Source organism: Alligator mississippiensis, chromosome 3 (assembly GCF_030867095.1).
Source record: "Alligator mississippiensis isolate rAllMis1 chromosome 3, rAllMis1, whole genome shotgun sequence".
NCBI lineage: Eukaryota > Metazoa > Chordata > Crocodylia > Alligatoridae > Alligator > Alligator mississippiensis.
Window position 1 is genome coordinate 107,197,824 of NC_081826.1, and position 16,815 is coordinate 107,214,638.

General features: G+C 42.0%; 1 long non-coding RNA gene across 2 annotated transcripts in view; it reads right to left on the reverse strand.

Moving 5' to 3' along the window:
* LOC109283839 (uncharacterized) overlaps window positions 1-14,948 on the reverse strand; it is a 56,018-nt gene extending 41,070 nt beyond the window's left edge. The window contains exons 1-2 of one of the 2 annotated variants that reach the window (XR_009460491.1): window positions 14,746-14,948; window positions 14,594-14,658 (exon numbers count right to left, since the gene is read on the reverse strand). This is a non-coding gene — a long non-coding RNA (uncharacterized LOC109283839). Of the gene's footprint in view, window positions 1-10,808; window positions 10,919-14,593; window positions 14,659-14,745 lie in introns of those variants that run through there. The other variant, XR_002091105.2, reaches the window with a different exon arrangement.
* Between the last annotated feature and the right edge of the window lie 1,867 nt (window positions 14,949-16,815).

Genomic DNA, 16,815 nt, shown 5'->3' on the forward strand with positions numbered 1-16,815 from the left:
GGCTCCCTACTTCACTTAAGTTGTAGTGGGAGAGGGAGATGCCAGTGAGGTAGTAATGGCTCCCTCCTTCTTTGTGCTCCTGCAGACCCAGACCCAAGGCAGGCTAGAAGTAGCTAGAAGCTGCCATTATTCTACATGACTTGTGTCTACATGTGTGGTTTAATACACATTAGCTTATTTTAGTGCCCATTAAAGTGTCACAAAAAAATGTGTTTTCACTAATGTGCATTAAAATAGGCTAATGCACCTTTTTTCTAGTAGCTCACAACAGAGGGTGCCTATATGCATTCATCGAGTCTACTCCAACATACTGTAATAATGCTGTGTGTGTCAAAGCAGACTTGATTAATTGAGTCTGCTGGAGTGTGATAATTACTGCACTCCAGCAGACTGCAGCATCAGAGGTATCAGCATCCCCACACTGAAAAATGGTGGTGGAGGTGTTTCAGCTAAAGCTCCCCTGCCACTATTTTGCAGCACGGGAATGCTGATACATGTGACACTCACAGAGTCATTCTAATAAAGTGCCTGTCCACTCCCCTCCCCCCTACACCTCCTGGAGTACGTGTATAAATCCCTGGAGGTACTAAATTTGATACAAATTAGCAAAAGTGCATTAATGAACATGTAGACGTGCCCATTGATATTTACAGGCATAGTTCCAGCTCAATATTTTAATTCCTTTTTTGATAAAAATGGAGTAGACTGGGGTGAGGTTGTGCTAGACTTTTTTCCTAACATTTCTAGGATTAGATTTAAGAGGGATTCAATACAAGAATAAGTCTTCCATTCTTATAAACCTCTTTGTGAAGGTCTGAATTGGGAGGGGGTGGGAAACCTAAAGCAGACATACAGAGTATGAATCATACTCTTTTACATTAACTCATCATCACATCTTCATATATTTGATTTTTTTTTTTTTCTCATGGATAATTGAGAGTTTATTTACATACTTGTTAGAAGATTAATAAAAATTTTTGTGCTCCTACAATATAAAGCTGGCTTTGATTTTTCCACCCCTTTCAGGGATGTAATCCATAATGCAGACTGTGTAAATTAGTGCCTTCAGGTATTTTGGAAAACAAGAAAAAGGCAAATTAAATTTTAGTCATCCCCATTTTCAGCTATTAAATTAGATTCAGTTTATTTAGAAGTAGGATATAACACCAGTGCATTAAATCCTTCTGAAATGTTACAGAGATGGTAGTACATAAACATTATGCTGATCTCTCTCAGGGAGCTAGAACAGCTACCAAAGCCTTTAATATAGTAGGGTGAAATTTTTAAGGTGAAACTTTGCCAAAAAAATATAGATTTGTGTCAACTAAATCATGTTATTAGGTAATGGTAAATTCATTCTTTTCAGCTACTGAAACCTGAAAGTATTAAAGCAAAACATGAATTTCAAACATTTTCTAAATAAAATACTTCAATTTTTCTTTTTGAAAAGATGCTTCGTTACAACTTTGACTTAAATTCAATTTAAAATAATTTAAAATAGCTGAAAATGAAATGTTTCATTGGGGCTCAAATGAAATATTTAAATTGATGCATTCCAAACCCTTTTCCATTGCACCAGGAAAATTGGGGGAAAAGTATTTCAGGTTAAGCCTAAACCTTTTATTTATTTTTTTTTAGTATTATTGTTTTTCCATTCAGTTAAATGAACTGAAAAAAATCAACTATTCACACAACTGTAGACTTCAGTAGTTATACAGTAGCTCCTGGGAAGGTTGTGAAATATTACAGAGGCATAAAGAGGGCAGATAATAATTCAAACTTAAAACACTGTAATCAGCAAAATTAGTAGCAGCTGATGACTATTTTCAGAAGCAGTGGGTCTGTCTGCAAAAAATCCTCCCTATTTACTACTCACAGACTTGTTTTCAGAATACTCTCCATGATCCCAATTTTTACTGGGATATATTATTTTCTTTTATCAGGATCAAATGCAGTGCTTCATTTTCCACATAACTTTGTTTTCTGAAGTATCCTACATCAAATGAAAACATAAATCCTTTATATCAAAGAAGTAGTACAATGGCGCCTGATTTTGTACTGCATCCTATATGCAGTATTAATTGGTTTAATATATTAACATTTTATACAAGCTTGATATTTTGTAATCTACTAGAGATATCACATACGTTTTCATGATGATTTTCTGTATGGCTGTATTCATTAATGGAACAAAGGCCTTCCCCCTTTGCGAGGTTTAGTATCAAGACATCCACATGACATTAACTACAGTATAAACTTTGTGGTGAAAACAGGTCTCGGGGTTCGAAGATAACTCATTCAAACACAAAGGCAGGGGGAGTGGTCTTTTTCAACCTGTCCCTCCACTACTTGACAGTCAAAGCCCAGTGAATGAGAGAATGTTTGTGGCTAACTCTGCAGAATCAAATTTAAGGCCAAATCCTGCAATGCTTGGGCCCATAAATAATCTTACTCCTGTGAGTGATCCTATTCATATCAGTAAAACTACATAAATAAATTAAGGTTTATGTATATTTGTTAGGCCAGGACTTTAGTGGGGACTCTGAATGTTTATTAAGAAAATAAGCTATTTGCATGATATACTGATACTTATTTGTAATGGGGAAAGCAAGGACAAGTGCTTGCTCATCTTTACTCAGACTGGAGTCACTACTCAGTCCTCTCTTGAAACTCAAAACCTTGTGTTTGTACTTTAGCTTTTAAAAGCAATTTTTATTAGGCCTTTTAGTACACAAGGAAAAAACTTGGGCGAAATTTCTGCCAATATTTTTTTACTGAAGATAAATTGCTAAAAATACATTTTTTTTTTCAAGAAACATATATAGGATTTTCATTTTTAAAAGATGGTTTTATCAACAAAAGATTAGGTGTTTAACTGCTACTTTTATGGAAGACAGAATTTCATTTTACTCAGCTGCTGCCTAACTTTTATTTTTCAAATTCTTTTGCTTCCTTTATTCATACAAGATGTTTGATTCAAGGTGGATGAGCTATTAAGGTCCAGCAGCATAATTCTGCCTTGAAATCTTTAGAGATTAGATAGCCTGGACACGATTAGACTATTTTTTAAAGTATCTCTAGATCATGCTGCAGTTTGTCTGGGTGAAGGGCACAACATAAGCAGAAATCTTTGTCACTAACTCTATTTGCTATCTAGTCAGATCTTGTTCTGAGCGCTTTTAGTTTGCTGATGCAATTATTGCTTTGAACATGGGTCAATGTCTATTAGTCATTTGAAAAGGTAAGTTCTTTATGAGGCTGGGTTTTTGGTTGTAGCCGTATTGGTCTAAGGACATAGGCAGGCAAGGTTTTGACTAGGTTTGATATATTTTATGTGACCAAATGAGTAGTTGGAAAAAAGTTCTTAGCAAGCTTTCAGGCACAGTCACACTTCTTTAGCCATAGGGAATCTCTGCTGGTCTGAGACTCCAAGGAATGAGAGAAGCTAAAAGTGTGGCAGGATGTCAGTGAGAATGTAAATAGGTAGAAATTAGAAAGACAAAGGGTAAGGCAGAGAAAGGAGGGGGAAGAAGGCAGGGGAAAGAAAAGGGAGACATTACAGTGATAGAATACAAGGTAGAAAAGAGACAGTCTGTAAAAAACAGAATAGTTAGTGTGAGAGAGGAGGAGAAAGCCCCCACAACTTGCCCCATGCCACCTTCCCTCTCCCCACCCCCTGACTCTCTCTGATATTCATGGCAGGTGCAGTAAGCAACAACAGCTGGAGAGAGATGTTGAGATGGCAAGCTCAGGTGAGGCAGTTTCGGAGCTGCCTGAGCCAGCAAATCAGTGGGCAAAGGGGGAGGCATGAGCTGTTCAAAAGGTAGGTGAAGGATGCCAAGGTAGAGAGCTGAGCACCAGTGGGGAGACACCAGGCAACACTACTGGGGAGAAGCGGAGTGCTGGAATGCCAGCACAGATGGTTAGAGCTATGAAGGGAGACCTGGGAGATGCTGCAGAGGGCAGCATGGAGGAGGCACCAGCACCCTCGGGCAGTGTGGCAGGTGGAGGATCATGGAGTGCCATGGAGCGCAGTAAGGGAGAGACTCCAGTTGAACCAGGAGCCTCTCTGAAGAGACAAGCTGGAGGAACCATGGAGGGCAGAAAGAAAGAGAGGCAGGCAGCAATGAGGCGGAGGTGTATGGGCCGTGCATTGCTGCCTCACTGTGCCGACACAGAAATCCCATGGAGGGACAGAGACCAGAGATGGTGTCAGACAGCAATACCAGCAGTGACATGAGGCCATGGAGCTATGACAGCTCAGGACCCAAGTTGAACCAGGAGCCCACTTAAACTAAGTGAGCAACGGGCATGCCAGTTGGTGTGACCCAGACAACCCAGCCTCAGGTCAGATGGGGCTAAGGTGGGAAGGGGCAGGGACCCAGAGGGGGGTCCCACAAGAGGGCTGTCAGGGTCCTGGCAGGGAGCTGCTGTACCCCCTGGACAACTATTAAGCAAAGGGGAGCCAAGAGACCCCAAGCAGGGCAGTGGATCTGAGAGACAAGATCCCAGGGACCCATCAACTGATGGCGACATTTTCTGTTCATTATATTCTTAAGTTTATGGTTAACTCAAGAGTGGGGTATGTTTACTTGTGAAGGCCATGGTCCACAGATGTAGGATGGCTTCCACAGGACTGATGGCTAGAAGATCGCTGACCCTTGGAAGCGAGTGGTACAGATGAGATGGGATCTAGGAACAGGACTTGTGGAGAGTGGAGTCTGCCTTAGCCGTGGATGGAGGATGTGGTAAGGGTGGAGGTTGAAGTCCCAAAAAGAAATCCAGGTATGAGATCCCACAGACCACCTACCAGAAATTGTCTCCTAAGAAAATAAAACATTTACAGTGTGGCAGGTGAGCAGGAGCAGCAATCAAACCATGTAGATGGTGCCGAATCTGGATCTCACCCTGACATCACTGGGAGGCAGAAAAGTAGGGAAGGGAAGGGGAGGGGCAAAAAAGTGGGAGAAAAGAAGAATGCAAGAAGTTAAGTCAGGCAGGTACCTGATGAATCAGGCAGTTTGTAATGTGTCATAAATCCAATGTCTATATAGAGTCCATGATTTTTTGTATCCAGTAGGTTTATGAAGTGGAGTTCGTAGGCTTGTCTATGAAACGTGTTTTGCAAGTTCCCTTTGAGGATTAGAACTGACATATCAGAGAGAGTGATTGTCCTGTGAGAAGTATGCCTCTACAGGTAACTGGGTATTCCTGTCTTTGATAGATTTCCTGTGTGCATTCATTCTGGTACACATTTGTTGTTTGATGAGATATATAAAATTCAGGAGGTGCAGGTGTAAGATCTATATCTTAACTCTGCTCATTTCCCTCTCCCTTCCCTGCTTTCTAATTTCTACCTATTTATTTAAGTTCTGACTGACATCCTGCCACACTTTTAGTTTCTCTCATTCCTTGGAGTCTCAGACCAGAAGAGATTCCCTATGCCTGAAGAAGAGTGACTGCTTGCTAAGAACATTTTTTCAATTACTCAGTTGATCTAATAAAAGATATCACATCTACTCAAAGAACCCTGCCTTCTTTATGAGGTGCACACAATGAAGAGGGCTACCCCACTCACAAGAATTTAGCAGTTCATAACTTCTTATAAGATGTGTCTACTTATATACAGAATGTCCTTCTTGTTCTAATTTTCAATGCAGCATAAAGAACTGACTTAAATTAAGTCTGGATGTAGGTGTATGGCTCCCATTGACTTCAAAGGAAGATATATTTGCACAGCCCAGGCAAGATGTGTCCTTAAAGAGTACAGAGAAAGAGAAACAATATTTGTTGTTAATTAGTTTTCTTCATCTTAAATCACAGATACAAAACATTGAAAAACTCTAGATATTAGTGTGGAAGTAAATGGCAAGGAGCTGGTATAAATATCCTGTAAATTTTGTATCAAATACTAACATATGTGCTTGCTGACTGGGAGAAAGCAGTGCCCCAAAGAGGCTAGGTTTCAGCTTCTTTCCGCTTTGTACCACTGAAGGGAATTAGTATCAAAATTTTCTCACCAAAAACTGCCAAAAGAACATTTGAAGTTATTCATAATATAGGGAAATGTGTACATTTATCTTCATTAAGAAAATGTGGATATATCTTGTACGAGTCAAAAATAATTATCAAACGCTGATTTTTAGATACTACTTTAAGTTGCACCAAGTTACCCTCAGGACATACCATAAAATCACCTCAGGTGATGCAAACAAATTAAATGCCCTTCATGTTCTATTTTACACCACTACAAAAGTAACATTAAGTGGAGAAAATCAGAAAATTAGCACTACTCAATAATTGAGAGCACCAATCAGATTTGCCTGGACAACAGCTGAATAAGAATTAACAGTAAGATTGTATTGGACCTTTACGCAGCTCATTACATTTGGGGGTAGGGGGGCTGAGCATAAAGAGCCTTCCCTACATACAAAAGATTGAAGGGAGTGCTGTCTGACGAAGAAAAATCAGTGCCCTAGAAGGGGCCAGGAAATAGATATGGCTGGAGCTTCTTTCCACTTTACATCAGTGAATGGCTTTAGGCTGCCATACACTGAGAGAATATATTCTGTACATCCTGAAAGCATGTAGCAGCAGCAGCAGCACACCCTCTATTGCTAGGGCCAGATTTGGAAAGCTACTTGGCTTCCTTGAGGTAGAATGCCTTTTGGTGCTGCCTTGGCTATGTGAAAATGAGTGCTAATCCGTCAGATCAGATCCATAATGTGGAAACAGTTTGCCATCCGAATTATCTAAATTATTTAAAGAGAAGTCAAGAGAAGGAAAGAAAAAAGAGGAAAAGAGGCACAGAGACAACAAGGAGGAGAAGGAATGTGACCTCACTATAAAGGTGGTAGGTGTTAGAGAGGATGTAAGACAAGGTGAGAGTCAAACAAGAGATAAAAAAGGGTTGAAAACAAGTGTAAGTACCCAAAGTTAGACTCCAAAGCATATTTAGCTACTGGGATAAAGATGGTTTGATTTTTTTTCTGGGATACTAAGCAACTAAACTTGCATACATGCAATAATGTGTATTTGTCCAAATTTAGTTATTCATTATCTGAAAATCTAGAATTATCTCTAAAATATTTTCCTTCTTTATTGGTAATTACATTTACACTTGTACTGCATTGAACTGCACTGTACTTGGATTCTGTTTTCCCTTTTTCCTCAATAAAAATCCCTCTGTAGTTCACTAAAAAGCAAATCATATTCAAGGCTTCAGGATCTTATTTTTTCCCTTAGAGACCAGAAAATGTTATAGTAAGATGTTCCATTATTTCATTACAACCTTGTTAATTTCATTATACATTGGGATTACCCAACATGACCTCTTACTATTTGTGGAGAACAGCAGTGATGATAATATTTTCCTTCATTGTGTCTCCATCTTCCAAACTCCTTACTTTTTATGTTGCTGGCAAAGGGATAACAATCTGAAACTAAGCTAAACCAGAATCTTTATTTTTTCTCCTTTGGGAACTATGTATGTTTTTGAGACACTGCAAACAAAGGTTATGGTAGTATCAATCCGCCCTCAAGCATCTGTAGGAGATGCAATGTACAGAAGTTTAATTACCACTATGCTTTGCAGATGATAGCTCACTCAGTCAGTAGACAATCTTCACTGTGAGCTAGTGCAACTAAATGTGAAGTCATCACTCTTAGAGTTCCCTTTCTACCTTGGAGAACACACAACACCAGCCTACTCTCCCTATGCCTGATTAAGAGTATTTGTGCCCCAAAGCTTTCAAAGAACCTTTTCCCAACTATTTAGTTGGTCTAATAAAAGATATCCCATCTACACAAAGAACCTTGCCCCCCTAAGTCATCACCTTGTCTCTTCTAGCATCTCTAGAGGAGTTAGAATGAATCAACTCATACGCTGCCTAGTGTGAGGGCTAAAATTATGCCTAGCCCTAAAAAGAGCCATGGAAAGGGAGGGTAAAAGGCCCTCAGTGATATGCCATCATATATTTGTGCAAGAGCTAGGATAATCTCACCACCAGTCCAGCACTGCAATTTACTTTTCTTTCTAGTGTTCTCCTTCCTCTAATCCCCATAGACATTTTATCATTAAAATGGAAAGCTATGAGGCATTACTGACACCATTTATACATATACATGATATATCACTTGTCTTAGCCAAAGTTTATATTATGCTAAACACCCTTGGGTTATACAACAGATAACTGTATAGGATTTCTTTTATGGTTACATTTCTTGACCTCCACTTATTAAAGTCACATAGTTCCTCCCAACTTCAAGCCATTTTGCAAAACTGAAGAAATAGGGTCATGCAGCTTTTGTTATAGATATCTGCCACCGTCATATGTACATGCCAAAAGTCAACTAATGCAAACTAAATCTCTAATCTTTTTTTCCTGGAGCATTAGAATATTTCTTTTCCTGCAAAAAAGAAAAAAAAAAAAGTGATAATTGTAAGTGTGGCACAATTGTTGGTGGGGGGTGGTATTTTTTAGAATTATGTCCATTGTTCTGTCAACATACACAAACACTTTTACTAGGTTACTTTTAATAGGTTGCTGAAAGACATCTGACAGTTAATAGATTTGCTTGTCTGATGCATTCTCAACCTACTGGCTATCTGAGAAGCTCTTTGATATGTGGATGTATGCAACTAAAATATTCAATGGCTACTGCAACTTGGTAATTTCCCGTTTGTTGTGGCTTAAAGCATGCTGGGCCTAAGTTGAATCATCTTGAAAATAAGGGAGTTTAACCAAGTTCCTGACACTTCCCCCTGCCTACCATCTCTCTACACCAAGGTAAATTATAATCAATTCTACTGAAGTCACTGCATCTGTATTTGTGTAAAAGAGGTACATGAGATTAAAGTCAGGTTCACAGTACCCAATACTCTAAAGAGCAGATCACAAATTTGGGGAGAAAGATTAATTTGCTTTAAATTTTACTGAGCAAATATCATTGTTGAACAGCCTATACAGTATTGCACAAGATATTTGAAGCAACTCATAGATATATTCCTCATAAACTATGCTATGGTGCCTCATTTTACAGCTTATACATTTGTCTACAGCCATTTTATGACTTACACATTTGTCTAAACTGTTACACATTTGTCTAACTGCACATTCATTCTGTCTTAGTGAATTATCATTAGCATGCTTGACTTAAAAGATTCCACCCACACCTGAGCCTCCTGACCCATCTGATTCATGGGGATACATTATTCTTCCATGGTAAATTAGTGGTTTGGACTCCCCCTCAGATATTTAGCATGGATACATAAAGGCTAAATTATAAATACCTAAAATTTACAGAAAGTGAGTCGCTCATTTTATTTAGACGTGTATAGATACACGTCACTGCGGAGTCCTGCAGGAAGGCATTGATCTCCTTGAAGCCCCCTCTCCGTGTCAAGTCAGCCCAAGGGCACCCTCTATTCTCGCCCGCCATGTCTCTGCTCTTAAGTTAAGTTGGGAGGCTGCCTAATACCCTCTTGGACACAGACACCTGGACCCCTCGTGGATCTTGTTCAGCACAAATGGGTGCTTCGGGGCACCCTAGCCTTATGGGCTACGCGTGGCTCCAACCTCCCCTGATACCACGCCCCAAGCCTCGCAGATGGGATAGATGCTGGATGTCTCTCTATACGTACACTGCCCCCTTCTCTGGGGCCTTCTCTATTGCGGCCCCCTTCTCTGGGGTCTTCTCTCATAAGGCGCTCCCCTCTTCGGGGCTCGCCGTGCCCCCCTTGGGCTTCCTAAAATGCTGCCCCCTTCTCTGGGGCCTTTTCTCCCGCTGCCCCTCTCCTCTGGGGCCTCCCCTCAAAGTGTTGTCCCACTCAGGGACCCTTGCCCGCTTTGGGACTCTATATCGAGCCTCCGGTCTTTCAGGCCTGCCACGCTGCTTCCCCTTTTCCGGGACGCTGTGCTGCTATCCCCTTTCCCTGGAGTCCACCGCAGCACCCTGCCCTTCTCTTGGGTTTTCTGCAGTGCTAGCCCGTTACCAGGCTCGTCATGACCCTCTCGGGCTCCTCACATATTGCCCCTCTTGGGCTTGTTGTGCCCGCCTTGGGCTTCTTAATAGTGCCGCCCCCTCTTCGGGGTTCACTGTGCCCACGCTGGGCTCCCTAATAAAATTGCCCCTCTCTCTGGGACTTGTTGTGCCCACACTGGACTCTTTAAATGCCCCTCTCTGGGCTGGGGTCTACACACCCTGTAAGTTGCACCCCTACTGGTGTTGGGGTCCTCACCCTCCTGTGAGCCCCCCTATGAGTACTGCCCTTCCTTGGGGCCTTTCCGTGCCCACACCTGGGCTTCTGAAGTATTGCCCCCTTCCTGGGGCTCATCATGCCCGCACTGGGGCTTCTCAATAGTTGCCCTGCTCTGGGGCTTGCTACGCCTGCACGGGGCTTCTTAAAAAGGCTACCCCTTCCTGGGGCTCGTCTGTGCCCATGCTGGGCTCCCTAATAAAATTGCCCCTCTCTCTGGGACTCGTTGTGCCCACACTGGACTCTTTAAATGCCCCTCTCTGGGCTGGGGTCTACACACCTCGTAAGTTGCACCCCTACTGGCGTCGGGGTCCTCACCCTCCTGTGAGCCCCCCTACGAGTACTGCACCCTCACTGGCGCTAGGGCCCCCACACCACTGTAGGTCCCTTTACTAGGATAACGCGCCCTCTTGGCGCTAGGGCCCCACCCCACTGGGGTCCCTATGAGGCCTCCTCCAACCCCTTATAGCCTCTCCCAAACCACCGGTGTAATACACAACAACGCAAACATAAAATACAAGCCCCTAGACTATAACTTAACATAAGCCACCTGGCTATGCCTCAACACCATTGCTCCAGCCTCTGGAGCTCTCGTGAGCTATACTTGCAATCAGGGTTCTCCCTATATCCTGGCTGAGGAAGCTCCAGCTCCTCTAGCTGGTAGCAGGAAACTGCTAGCCTGGCTTCAGCCCTGGGCTTTATAAGAGCCAGGCCCTGCCTCCCACAGGCAGCTGATTCTCCTTAGTTGCTCCGGCAACCCACACCTGTACTCCCTAATCACCACTAGGGCTCCTTATGCACTGCCAGAGCTTCTTCCCTGCCAGTTTTCCCCTCTCTAGGAGCGGGGCAATGAGGTGTGCCGTGACACTATATGATTCCCACTCATATAGGCACATCGCAGTCTTTAATACATGTATCCTTGTAAGAACCCTGTGTGGTAGGAGGTACTATTTTTCTTTATTTTACACATGAGGCACTAAAACATAGAAAGATGAAGGGCTAAATGCAAAAGGAGACTTAGGCCTTGTAACATCTACCGTTAGGTGTCCTGCTATGCACTAAAACTCAAAGTCTCAAGTTAGGCTCACCAAATCCCCATGCAATGTATAGGACAGCAAGACACCTACATATAGGATTCACAAAAGCTAGCAAGCTGAGCATGGAATTGTCTGTGCTAGAGAGTAGGAACCACTGAGTAACTAGGCTCTAATCAAAAGTATTGATCTTCACTTGGGATTTTCGGTCATATATTTTTCCTGCAGCTAAGCACGTAAGCTAGATCAGTTGTTTCTCATGAGAAAATACAACAAAGCACATGCAACTATGACAGTAGTTAGGGAACTGATTTGGGAAGGGACAGAATTGTTTTCAAATCACCATTTTCTGCCCAATTTAGAGCAGCCACTAGAACCCAGGTTTCTGACATCACAAGAGAAAGTCCTCACAACTGGGCAGTGAGCATTCTGAGGCAAATCTTTCTTAACTCCCCTGTTGAAGCTGGTCCACTTTGTGTAAATAATTAAATGATTGTATGTGAACACCCAAAATCCTGAGTTTAAAAAAAAAAAAATCGCTCTTATACCTTTCTCTCTCTCTCCAATCCAGTTAATAATTATTAAACTAAGTGGAAAGCTTCAATGGCACAAAGAGGTGCCCAATGGCATCTCCCCCAAACGCCCAATAGCTTCATGGTCACAGTTATGTAATTGCCCTATCTTAGCAGGAGTAAGACCTAAGACTAAGTTCCTGCTCTGAATTAGAGAGAGTGAGGATCCAAAACTTTTTTTCCCCACATCCCAGGAAAGGTATATCAGCTTCTATCCTATTAGATTGAGCCTTACAGGTATGAGAGACATGTAATATCTTCTTTGTGAACCCTGCAATGGCCTCAAAATGATTTAGGGTATATGCAGCTTGGCAGCAGCAAGACAGGCAATTAAGTTTTTGCTAGTGAGCATGGGAAAAATTGCCAAGAAGAAAAATTGGGAAAAATTACAAGCAGAAATTGGGAAAAATTGCAAGTAGAAATTTAGGTGCCTCTGTGCTAGGTGGCAACTAAATAAAGATTATGAGGTACCTAAAAGGCCTTAAGTGTCTAAAATGGTAGTATGGTATTTGCAGCCCTTTGTGGGCGCATCCACACATGCAAGCACGTGAGCTTGTAGCAGCTCAAATAGAAGTGGTGCAAATTTGAGCCGGGGCTTTTTGCCTCCGTGCACATGCTCAGACCTGTACTTCATTGTGGAGCAAATTGTGTCACTTGGGGCAAAATAACCCTGCCTGGCTCCTCCCAAAATCCCAAAGTCACACTGTAAAATACCCCAAAATCCATGTTCCTCCACAAGTAAAACAAAAGACCACTATAAAGAGAGAGAAAGAGTAAGACAGAGAGACAGCAATCACTTGGGCAATGTTTTATGGATATATCTACAGTGTTAAAGCACTGGCTGTTGCGGGGCTACTGCCACACAGGGGTTACAGCCCCCACACAAGGGCTACGGCCCCCACACAAGGGGCAAATGGCCCCCACAGGGGCTATCACCCCTCCACAAGGCCCACATGCCCCACCCTAGCCCCCCAATTGCTGCCCCACCTGGCCCCATCCCCTCCAGCTACTGCAGCTCCCCCTCATGACTGCCCCACCCAGCCTTACCCCCCCACTCCCCTCAATGGCTGCTCTGCCTGACCCCATCCCCCACTTGCACCCCCAGGCCCCCATGGCTGCCCCCCCAACTATCACTTAATAAATAAATAAATAAAACCAGGGAAAAAAATGGGGGAAAAAAGCCTCTACTTACCTTAGAAGCAGGGGCTGGGGGGGCGGTCTGGGGCCTTCTGGCAGAACCCCGCCCCCCCGGGCAGCACAGGGCAGCAGGGGGCAGGAGGGCCAAGGCTGGGGCTGCTGGGGCTGTCACCCTGCCCCGTGCTGTGCAGGTGGGGCCCCAGTGAGCCAGACAGCAGCTACAACTGCCAGTAAGTACGGGGGGGTTCTTTGTTTTTTACTTTGCTGATGCTGGGGGGGAGGGGGCAGGGAGCAAGGGCCTTAGGGGGATGGGGCCCAACATGGCAGGGATTGGGGGGGTTGGGGGGCAGGCAGGGGGTGGGGACAGGTACCCCAAGGGGTTGAGGTAGGCTGAGGTAGCAGGCAGGTCCTGTGGGGGTCCTCCCCATAGTCCCCTCCCCACTCTGCCAGCCCTGCCTGACCCCTTACTCATGGCACTTTTTTTAACTTCATTTTTTTAGACCCCTGGATATCCAGGGGTCTAATTTTCTCCCCACACTGCAAACTTGCATCCCGGGGAACATTTTTTTGTTCCCAAATGTGCCTCTTGCCCCGTCTCAAAGGGGTTTGAGATGGGGCAAGAGGCACATGTGTGCTTGTCTGGACGCACCCTGTGAGTTGAACCTAAAGTGATGCAAAGGACACACAACCAGTCTGTAGCAGAGCAGTTAACTGAACCAGGGTCTTGGGAACCTAACCAGTGGACCTAGTCCTAACACCTGCACCAGGTCTCTTCCTTTCACTGAGATATATTTTGTTTTACAACAACCTAAATATAAAAGAGGGGGAGAAGGGAAAATGGAGAAGGGGGATTGGAAGATTGGATGTGGAACACAAAGACCCACCAGGAAAGCAATGTGGTTCCTAAAGAACTTTAAAAGTGTTCAGAACAAGAGATTCCAAAGGTAATATCAGTCAGTCCTCTGGGGTGAGGAAGACTACATGAGCTCTTAGAGAAGAAAAATTGTGTGAAAATATCAGGGCTTACTGAAGGTGAGAAATTCTTCATGATGAAGATCCTACATCAGCAGGTGCAGCTTCTTTTGTCACTTTATTTGCATTTTAAACATAACTGAAACAGCCAAATTATTTTTGAGCATCCGTAGAGGACCACAGCAAGAGAGGAAAAGGCAATTTTGTAGAGCCTTTGCCATGGCCCATGTAGGCATACATTATAAAAATTAATTTGTGTAACTTATTGGGAGGAAAGCTGGGTGTAAAAATATACATAAAATTCTGGACCCACCAACTTCTGTGGACTCTGGATTTCTTCCTCTACTCCAAAAGGTTTTTTTTTTCTTCTCTTTTGTGGGAAAAAAAACTGAATTTAAAGTCACAAAATCCTGGACTACCTCAAAATGATGCTGATGCCATAACCAGATTAATCTTTTTTTTTTTCCCAGCAAGTAAAACAAAAAGCCTCTGAGGTACTTTTGCATATGACAACTGATGACTTCTTGCAATGCAATGGGTAGACAGCATCTTCATCAAAAGGAGACAGAACTTTCACAATAAATACAACTAGAAAGCATGGTAGCACATATTGTACTCACAATATTTTCAGACTCCAGATTCAAAAGGTACAGTGCCTTCTTTCCTCTCATGGGAGAAGGCCAACCTAGAACACAGCAGAAAAAAATGTCATGGATACATTTGCCATTGCCAACAGTGCGTCAGAGATGATTAGTGAGATGGAAAAGCAAACCTCCTCCTTTGACATTAGGGGTCAGGTAGAGGAGAGTGCGTCAAAAACTGGAAAACATCAACCCTCTTCTTTTGCTGGCGTCACACTTCGAGAATAGTGTCTTTAGAACTGGCAGCCTGATTTTGGTTTGAGGAAAATGACTAATTAGAGTACAGTCGTAAGGGAACCTGCTGCCAACTTCTGCCTTTGAAGGGGTAGCTTCAATTTACTGGAGGGAAAAAAAAACAAATAAAAAGACAGAATGATCCTGCAAGCCTTATTCATTCAAAATCTTAAATACCATACCTAACTAAGACAGATGGCTCTGGTTGATTCCCAATAGCTATTCCTGTATAGTTTTCCATACTAGTAGCATGTATCCTGTGCCCTTGTTTTCCAAAAGATTCTGTCATGTTGTGCTTACCAGAAAATGGAAAAATATTCATTGGAAGCTAGAAAAAGACTGAAGACAGACTGGGAAGTGGCCACTGATTTCTCAGCTAATTGGTCAATCTACCTGATTTGCAAGTTGTAGGAAAGTTGCCAAACTTGATTTGCAAAGTTTTGATTAGTAGGTTATAGCAAAGTTGCCAAACAATTCTACTTTGCTGCTAACAGATAGCAGCTTCAATACATATATTAGTTAAAGGTTACTACTCAGAGCATAATGTAGCTTTGTAGACTGTTTTTAAAAACTTGGCAAGTGATTTTGGTATCCAGCTACAAACTATTTCATGGCTTTACTTTTTAGACAGCAAGTGTCAACATTTCTGCAAATCAGGTCCTTCTAGGGCAATTCAGGTTGGGTAGCTACAATTACTAGTCATTGTATAACACTGTGGCTGTACAGTATTTAAAAAGTACCACATTTGCAAGATGAGGAGACTTCTGCAGAGAGTTTAGCATTACTAAAGTTACAGCTGAAATTGTTTTTCCTTTTCATTAGGACATCATTTTCTTTGACACTTTCAATACAGCCACCTATCCTTCAGCAGCAATGTAAAGGCATTTTTTAACCTTGCTGAAGCTCAAAGTTTGGCTTACCTTAATGTTATTTGGAACTGAAGTGAAGGGGAAGTCAACTGGATATTAAATTTCTATTTTTAATTAACCCACTATAGAGCATTTTAAATCAAATGAACACCTTTTTGTTGAGGTCATAAAAAAAAACCCCTGTGCACTGTACTCTGCTGCCTCTGCAAAACCAGTCAATTAACAATCAGTATTCCCCTGAGTTGTACCAACAGCACTGAGACAGCTCAAGATAACTTGATACTATAAGTATGTGCAGCTGTTTAGCAAGACAATTTTGTTCATATCAGCTCCATTCAAAACAAAGGAAAAAACAAAAATTCACAAGTAAAAATAATTAGATAATTATTTTAGGTTCATTATTACAACCACTAGAGGGTAATTAGAATAACCTACAAATTAATTTTATCTTTCTTTCTTTCTCTGATTCTCTTATCATCAGTTTGTACTAGAAGGCACGGCTCAGGTTATAACTCTGTTTTCCTTAAAATATTTATTTACTATTCTTAACAATAATTGCCTTTGCAGACTTTTTTGTATCATAGCTCCTGAATTTTAATCTTCTAACAGAACTCTTCTTCTTACACTTCTAAGACAACCATGGATTCCTCTCAATTTTTTTCTGGTTATAATTACAAATTCACCAGCTCTCCTACCAATGCATTTGCTTTCATTTCTCCATGCTATTTTCATGGGCCTCAAAATTCTCTCTGAAGTTGCACAGAAGCAGGGAATATATAGAACACGAGATACAATATTAAGCACATTCACCAAAGTGCAACAAGATATTTCAAACAAGTAAGTGCACTTCTCCTCCTGAATACACTTAGAAAATCTAACTGCAACTTTGTTACCTAGAAATGCCTTGCTTTACTCCAAGATTCATAGTGGGACAGGCTATTTCACCTCTCAATTTGGAGTGAAATACTCTAAAAAGGAAAATTTACCAAAAGCTCAGCAGTTATCATATTTTGCATTAATCAATTGCACAGCAAGACTTTACACAAGTGATTGACAAATATATCCAATTATATTGACCTAAGTACAAGATAGTGTACA